This window comes from Solanum verrucosum, unplaced genomic scaffold (genome assembly GCF_900185275.1).
Source record: "Solanum verrucosum unplaced genomic scaffold, falcon-dt-bn FXZP01000284.1, whole genome shotgun sequence".
NCBI lineage: Eukaryota > Viridiplantae > Streptophyta > Magnoliopsida > Solanales > Solanaceae > Solanum > Solanum verrucosum.
This window is the reverse complement of record NW_026019936.1, coordinates 2,056,424-2,064,952: the sequence shown is the minus strand read 5'-3', so window position 1 is coordinate 2,064,952 and position 8,529 is coordinate 2,056,424. Positions and strand designations below refer to the sequence as shown.

Here is an 8,529-nt window from a genome sequence, read left to right as displayed (position 1 = left end):
TACGATACCAAACTTTGGAAAGGACCTTTTACCCCCCTGCACTATTTAATAATTGTTGACACATCGTTCATTATTTCGAATAATAATAGGAAGAACCAGAGATATATTAAAATGGAAAAGACTCAAATATGTCATCGAACTTTGAGAAAAGGCTCATCTATGCCATCTGTTAAAAGATTGGCTCATCTATGTCATTTTCGTTCGAGAAAAGGCTCATCCATGCCATTATTTGTTAACGGAAAATAGTTTGATTTTGCAAAATCATTTTTCACACGTGGTCAATTATGATTCGACCGCGTCATTAATTAAATTATTATTTAAAAGAAAATAAAACTCAGATATGCCATTGAACTTTGAGAAAGCTCATCTATGTCATCTGTTAAAAGTTTGGCTCATCTAGGCCATTTTCATTAACAAATAATGACATGAATGCGTCTTTTCTCAAACTGAAATGACATAGATGAGCCAAACATTTAACGGATGACATAGATGAGCCAAACATTTAACATATCGTAACAATAATTTCGACCAAAATTGGAGTATTTTTCAGACTCTTTTCCCTACAAATTACTTGATAAGATTTCACATTTAATTTCATTCGAAACCTCGATTCAAATATTGGAATTCTTGGATAGTGGTATGATAAATTCGCTTCAACTTATTTTCTTAATTTTTGACGCTTTCTTTTTCAATAAAAGATTATTAAACTCTTCACAATATTTAATTGTGTATTAACTTTTCTTGGTTATAATTAACAAAGAATTTATGAAAAGTTTCTAATAGAAACCTTTAATTGATTGGTGCCAAACTAGGATATGCATTTTATATTTGAGATTTCAATTTTTTTTTAAATTATTATTATTATATATCAAACGTAAGGAAAGAGAAAATGGGAGAATGAGATTATAAGGTGGAGATTTGAACTCTAATCAACAAGATAAAAAAATCAGATAATTAAACTGCTGAGCTATAAAGTTTCGCAAACAATTACAAACACATCATTCTTTGCTTGACTGGAATATAAATCGATCAAATTAGTAACCAAGTTAGGTTAATTTTTTTGAATAAATATCTCAATAACCTGGTGGAATGAACTTCATCCTCAACTAAATGTCCAGAATTTAAATTCAGATGAAAAATATATGTTTATAAACTAAGTCATGCAATATGTGAATCTGAATTTATCAAGTTTCAATATAGTATCGAACACCAAATAACAAACTAAAAAGAATATTTCAAAAAATTCTAAAATTAAATACGAAAAACAAAATTGAAACATGTCAAGACAAATTAAATAAATAGGTAAAAAGTGATCAACAAAGATTGTGATAGAGTGGTAAGTACTCATTCATCTTTAACAGTACAGAGTCATCTCTATTAAGAAACACTTTACCTCCAATATAAAACTTCCTAATATGAATTTAAATTTTATCAAGCTCCACTATAAATATCGACCATCAACAAACATAGAGCTAAAGGGTAAAAAGTGAGTTCGAATGGAAGAATAAGAAACTTTATCACATGACTCAATAACTTTATGACATTCACGTGTCTTACTATATTAAAAAGAAATAAAGGTAATTTAATATTTTTTTAGAATCATCATTCATTAATATTTAATTAGTAACTTATATTCCCCACATGATTTGGATCTGTAATTATCATATTTTTATTCAACAATGTCACATCAAACTCCATAATTTGTTGAGTTTAATTTGTAATATTAGAATGAAATAATAATGTTTCTTTTCTAGATATAAGTGAAATAATGTTAAATAATTATTTTCTTAGATGCAAAAAATGAAATATGTAATATGAGTTGAATAAAGGCTATTTCACTTAAGGTACATCAAAATAATATTTATAAGTTCAAACTCCAAACATGTACAATAAGGATAGTGTTTTGGAGAGTTAGACTTTAAACAAACATTACGATATAAAAAAAAACCGAATCTTATAAAAGCGAAATTTCATAATAGGCAAAAATGTATTCTGATAAGAATACCGAAACTTTGATACCGAACATCAAACACGATTTTTGTAGCTTTATCGTGTATATCTGAAGTAGGTTCCGAAGTAGCTAAATTAGCAAACTAGATACACTATAGTTATGGCTTTAAATGAGTTATTCATTCAAGCTCGTGTTGGATTCTCTCGGTCAAGTAATGATGACCTTAGTTTTCGTACGCAAACTACTTTATTTATTTATTTTGGTGTCTTTGATACTCGTAGACTTAGTATTTGGGTTTTAGATGTCCTTGATGTGATGACTTTCAAGTTTTGAGTATAATATGCAATAGACTCTAGGGGATTTTGTTTCTCACATTAGTAAATTTTGAGCTTCTGCATTATGTTTGTATTTCATAAGTTGGATAATTAATATAAGTTAGGGTTGAATTCATTGATTCGTCCACCTAGGAGGTTAAATGTGGGTATCATTCATGACTCGTTTTGGATCGTGACAATATAATCCCAAAATTGTCTAATCTATTTAGTTTGCATAAAACCCAAATCATGAAATAGAAGCCCAAAAGAGTAAACTTAATCAACTCTAAGCCCAAGCCCAAAGGCCCATCAGATATTTGATGAGAATTAATTTCTAGAAATTTATATTTTGTGCAAAGACATAAATATCTCTACTTTAATACAAAGACCAGAATGTCCTTGTTCTACAGTCATTAGTATTCCCTCCGTCTCAAAATAATTATCGTGTTTATCATTACACGTCCTTGAAGAAAACATTAACTAGGAGGGATATCTGATTGTTTTAGTCTTATTTATGTCTTACGATAATATTGAGTTGCTCAGATGATAAGCACATTTCTGTTCCAATCTTAAGGTTGTGAGTTCGAGTCATCAAGGGACCAAAAAGGTGAGCTTCTGGGGAAAGGGTAAAAAAACTCTACACCTTTATGTGCCATAATTGAGGTGATAATGGTCTTCAAGAACAACTATTACTAAGGGTAAAATTGAGAAAAAAATAATTAATTTTATCTGAAAATTTTAAAATGACATATATTTTAGTAAAAATGATTAGCATTTTGAGACGAATGAAGTACTAAACAAGCTCTTCAAGATGCGTTTCAAATTTAAAAAAAGCGATTTAGTCAGTACTACAACCCCACTTTGTGATGAGTGCATTCCTCCTAAAGTTACGTGGTTATTTTGCCGAGTTCTATAGAGAAAGTATCTTGCTGTCTTTTTTGTTTCAAATACTATTTAAGGAACTATCATCCTTGAAAACTTCGAACTATATCACTACACAAAATATCTTTATCTTATTTCTAAAATGAGGGTGAGTTTGCTTTTCAATACAGATAACATGTCGTGTATTGTTTCAAATGCACGTGTCATGTTTTTTAAATGGTACGTGTCGTATTTTCAAATGCTACGTATCGAATTTTTTCAAAATAATGTAATTTTACAAAGTAAAATAGTGGATAAAATAAAAACTAGAAAATAGTGGTACTTATAATATTGTTGAACTTGCACTAGGCAAAAATTTTGAAACTTTATAACAATGAACTTCCATTTGTCAATGGGTTGATTTTATATATCTCATATCAATGCTAATAGAAGTTTCAAGTCCTAGTTACAGGAGCAATCATCACAAGAAAGAAAAGTCAATTTAAATGTTCAAAATTTAAATTCTGAATTTAAATGTCCAAAATTTAAATTCAGATGAAAAAAATATATTTTGAAACTAAGTCATGCAATATGTGAATCTGAATTAATCAAGTTTCAATACAGTATTGAACACCAAAGGACAGACTAAAAAGAATATTTCAAAAAATTCTAAAATTAAATACGAAAAACGAAATTGAAACATGTCAAGACAAATTAAATAAATAGGTAAAAAGTGACCAACAAAGATTGTGATTGAGTGGTAAGTAATCCTTCATCTTTAACGGTACAGAGTCATTTCTTTTAGAAAACACTTTGCCTCCAATATAAAACTTCCTAATATGAATTTAAATTTTATCAAGCTCTATTATTAATATCGAACATCAAACATAGAGCAGAAGGAAAAAACAGGGGTAAAAGGTGAGTTTGAATGGAAGAATAAGAAACTTTATCACATGACTCAATAACTTTATGACATTCACGTGTCTTACTATATTAAAAAGAAATAAAGGTAATTTAACATTTTTTTAGAATCATCATTCATTAATATTTAATTAGTAACTTATATTCCCCACATGATTTGGATCTATAATTATCATATTTTAATTCAACAATGTCACATCAAACTCCATAATTTGTTGAGTTTAATTTGTAATATTAGAATGAAATAATAATGTTTCTTTTCTGGATATAAGTGAAATAATGTTAAATAATTATTTTCTTAGATGCAAAAAATGAAATATGTAATATGAGTTGAATAAAGGCTATTTCACTTTAGGTACATCAAAATAATATTTATAAGCTCAAACTCCAAACATGTACAATAAGGATAGTGTTTTGGAGAGTTAGACTTTAAACAAACATTACGATATAAAAAAAATCGGATCTTATAAAAGTAAAATTTCATAATAGGCAAAAATGTATTCTGATAAGAATATCGAAACTTTGATACCAAACATCAAACACAATTTTTTGTAGCTTTATCGTGTATATCTGAAGTGGATTCCGAAGTAGCTAAATTTGCAAACTAGATACACTATAGTTATGGCTTTAAATGAGCTATTCATTCGAGCTCGTGTTGGATTCTCTCGGTCAAGTAATGATGACCTTAGTTTTCGTACGCAAATTACTTTATTTATTTATTTATTTATTTTGGTGTCTTTGATACTTGTAGACTTAGTATTTGGGTTTTAATTAGATGTCCTTGATGTGATGACTTTCAAGTTTTGAGTATAATATGCAATAGACTCTAGGGGATTTTGTTTCTCACATTAGTAAATTTTGAGCTTCGGCATTATGATTGTATTTCGCAAGTTGGATAATTAATATAAGTTAGGGTTGAATTCATTGATTCGTCCACCTAGGAGGTTAAATATGGGTACCATTCATGACTCGTTTTGGATCGTGACAATATAATCCCAAAATTGTCTAATCTATTTAGTTTGCATAAAACCCAAATCATGAAATAGAAGCCCAAAAGAGTAAACTTAATCAACTCTGAGCCCAAGTCAAAAGGCCCATCAGATATTTGATGAGAATTAATTAATTTCTAGAAATTTATATTTTGTGCAAAGACATAAATACCCCTACTTTAATACAAAGACCAAAATGTCCTTGTTCTCCATAGTCATTAATATTCCCTCCGTCTCAAAATAACCATCGTGTTTATAATTACACGTCCTTTAAGAAAACATTAACTAGGAGGGATATCTGATTGTTTTAGCCTTATTTATGTCTTACGATAATATTGAGTTGCTCGGATTGGAAGCACCTTTCTGTTCCAATCTTAAGGTTGTGAGTTCGAGTCATCAAGGAACCAAAAAGGTGAGCTTCTGGGGGAAGGGGTAAAAAAACTCTACACCTTTATGTGCCATAATTGAGGTGATTATGGTCTTCAAGAACAACTATTACTAAGGGTAAAATGGAGAAAAAAATAATTAATTTTATCTGAAAATTTTAAAATGACATATATTTTAGTAACGATTAGCGCATTTTGAGACGAATGAAGTAATGTCCAGAATTTAAATTCAGATGGGAAAAATATATTTAGAAACTAAGTCATGCAATATGTGAATCTGAATTAATTAATCAAGTTTCAATACAATATTGAACACCAAATAACAAACTGAAAAGAATATTTCAACAAATTCTAAAATTCAATACGAAAAACGAAATTGAAATATGTCAAGACAAATTAAATAAACAGGTAAAAAGTGACTAACAAATATTGTGATAGAGTGGTAAGTACTCCTTCAATTTTAACTGTATGGAGCCATCTTTGTTAGAAAACGATTTACCTCCAATATAAAATTTCCTAATATGAATTTAAATTTTATCAAGCTCCACTATAAATATCGAACATCAAACATTGAGCGAAAAATGAAAAGAAAAAAAAAAGGTAAAAAGTGAGTTTGAATGTAAGAATAAGAAACTTTTTATCACATGGCTCAATAACTTTATGACATTCCGGTGCCTTACTATATCAAAAAGAAATAAAGGTAATGTAATATTTCTTTAGAATCATCATTCATTAATATTTAATTAGTAACATATATTCCCCCACATGATTTGGATCTATAATTATCATATTTTTATTCAACAATGTCACATCAAACTCCATAATTTGTTGAGTTTAATTTGTAATATTAGAATGAAATAATAATGTTTCTTTTCTAGATATAAGTGAAATAATGTTTAATAATTATTTTCTTAGATGCAAAAAATGAAATATGTAATATGAGTTGAATAAAGGCTATTTCACTTAAGGTACATCAAAATAATATTTATAAGTTCAAACTCCAAACATGTACAATAAGGATAGTATTTTGGAGAGTTAGACTTTAAACAAACATTACGATATAAAAAAAAGTCGGGTCTTATAAAAGTAAAATTTCATAATAGGCAAAAATGTATTCTGATAAGAATACCGAAACTTTGTTACAAAACATCAAACATGATTTTTTGTAGCTTTATCGTGTATACATGAAGTAGGTTCCGAAGTAGCTAAATTTGCAAACTAGATACACTATAGTTATGGCTTTAGATGAGCTATTCATTCTAGCTCGTGTTGGATTTTCTCGGTCATATAATGATGTCCTTAGTTTTCGGACGCATACTACTTTATTTATTTATTTTGGTGTCTTTGATACTCGTAGACTTAGTATTTGGATTTTATATGTCCTTGATGTGATGACTTTCAAGTTTTGAGTATAATATACAATAGACTCTAGTGGATTTTGTTTCTCACATTAGTAAATTTTGAGCGTCCGCATTGTGGTTGTATTTTGTAAGTTGAATGATTAGTATAATTTAGGGTTGAATTCATTGGTTCGTCCACCTAGGAGGTTAAGTGTGGGTGTCATTCATGACTCGTTTTTGGTTGTGACAAAATAATCCCAAAATTGTGTAATCTATTTAGTTTGTATAAAACCCAAAGCATGAAATAAAAGCCCAAAAGAGTAAACCTAATCAACTCTGAGCCCAAGCCCAAAGGCCCATCAGACATTTGAAGAGGATTAATTTCTAGAAATTTATATTTTGTGCAAAGACATAAATACCCCTACTTTAATACAAAGACCAAAATGTCCTCGTTCTCCATAGTCATTAGTATTCCCTCCGTCTCAAAATAATTATCGTGTTTATCATTACACGTCCTTTAAGAAAACATTAACGAGGAGGGATATCTGATTGTTTTAGCCTTATTTATGTCTTACGATAATATCGAGTTGCTCGGATGGTAAGCACATTTCTGTTCCAATCTTAAGGTTATGAGTTCGAATCACCAAGGGACAAAAAAGGTGAGCTTCTGGGGGCAGGGGTGAAAAAAACCTCTACACATTTATGAGCCATAATTGAGATGATTATGGGAACAACTATTACTAAGGGTAAAATGGAGAAAAAGTAATTAATTTTATCTTAAAGTTTTAAAATGACATATATTTTAGTAAGGGCGATAAATATTTTGAGACGAATGAAGTACTAAACAAGCTCTTCAAGAAAAGTGATTTAGTCAATACTACGACCCCACTTTGTGAGGGTTCATTCCTCCCAAAGTTACGTGGTTATTTTACCGAGTTCTATAGAGAAATTATCTTGCGTCCATTTTGTTTCAAATGCTATTTAAGGAACTATCATCATTGAAAACTTCTAGCTTTATTACCACGCAAATTATCTTCATCTTATTCCTAGAATGAGAGTGAGTTTGCTTTTTCAATACAGAAAACATGTCGTGTATTATTTCAAATGCACGTGTCGTGTTTTTTAAATGCTATGTCGTATTTTCAAGTGCTACGTGTCGAATTTTTTTAAAATAATATAATTTTACAAAGTTGAATAGTGGATAAAATAAAAACTATGAAGAGTAGATTTTGCAAAGGAAAATAGTGGTACTCATAACATTGTTGAACTTGCACTAGGCAAAACAATTGAAACTTTCATTGTCAATGGGTTGATTTTACATATCTCACATCGGCGCTAATAGAAGCTTCAAGTCCCAGTTATAGGAGCAATCATCGAAAAAAAGAAAAGTCAAATCAAATAAGAAACGAACTCAAAGCAAGTCCATTTGTCATGACTTCCAAAGTTTCATAATTTTTATGATACAAAAACTTAAATAAATAGTGATGTATTAATAAGTGACCAATCGATGGAGCTCTAACTCGAGTCATTTATTTTAGAAAATATGGGCATAATAGGAATTTTGTTGGCACAAAAAAATGTATCCAAGTAATTTCTATAACCTGATGATCCTCCAACAAATTAACTCCAAAATTAATCCAACTCATCTTACACTTGGCAAACTTTAGACAAATTGAATCATATATAATTCATATGGACTTAGAGGCAACGATAAAATTATATCCACATAACTTATCGGTCAGAAGTTCGAGCTATTGAAATCCTGCC

The 8,529-nt window shown here is 29.4% G+C and overlaps 1 protein-coding gene across 1 annotated transcript in view; it reads left to right on the top strand.

Moving 5' to 3' along the window:
- Nucleotides 1–869: 869 nt before the first annotated feature.
- Nucleotides 870–8,529, top strand: part of LOC125837490 (linoleate 13S-lipoxygenase 2-1, chloroplastic-like) — a 116,460-nt gene continuing 108,800 nt past the window's right edge. Inside the window, exon 1 of the mRNA XM_049516597.1 lies at nt 870–874. The gene's annotated coding sequence lies outside the window, so the exon portion shown is untranslated. The remainder of the gene's footprint in view (nt 875–8,529) is intronic.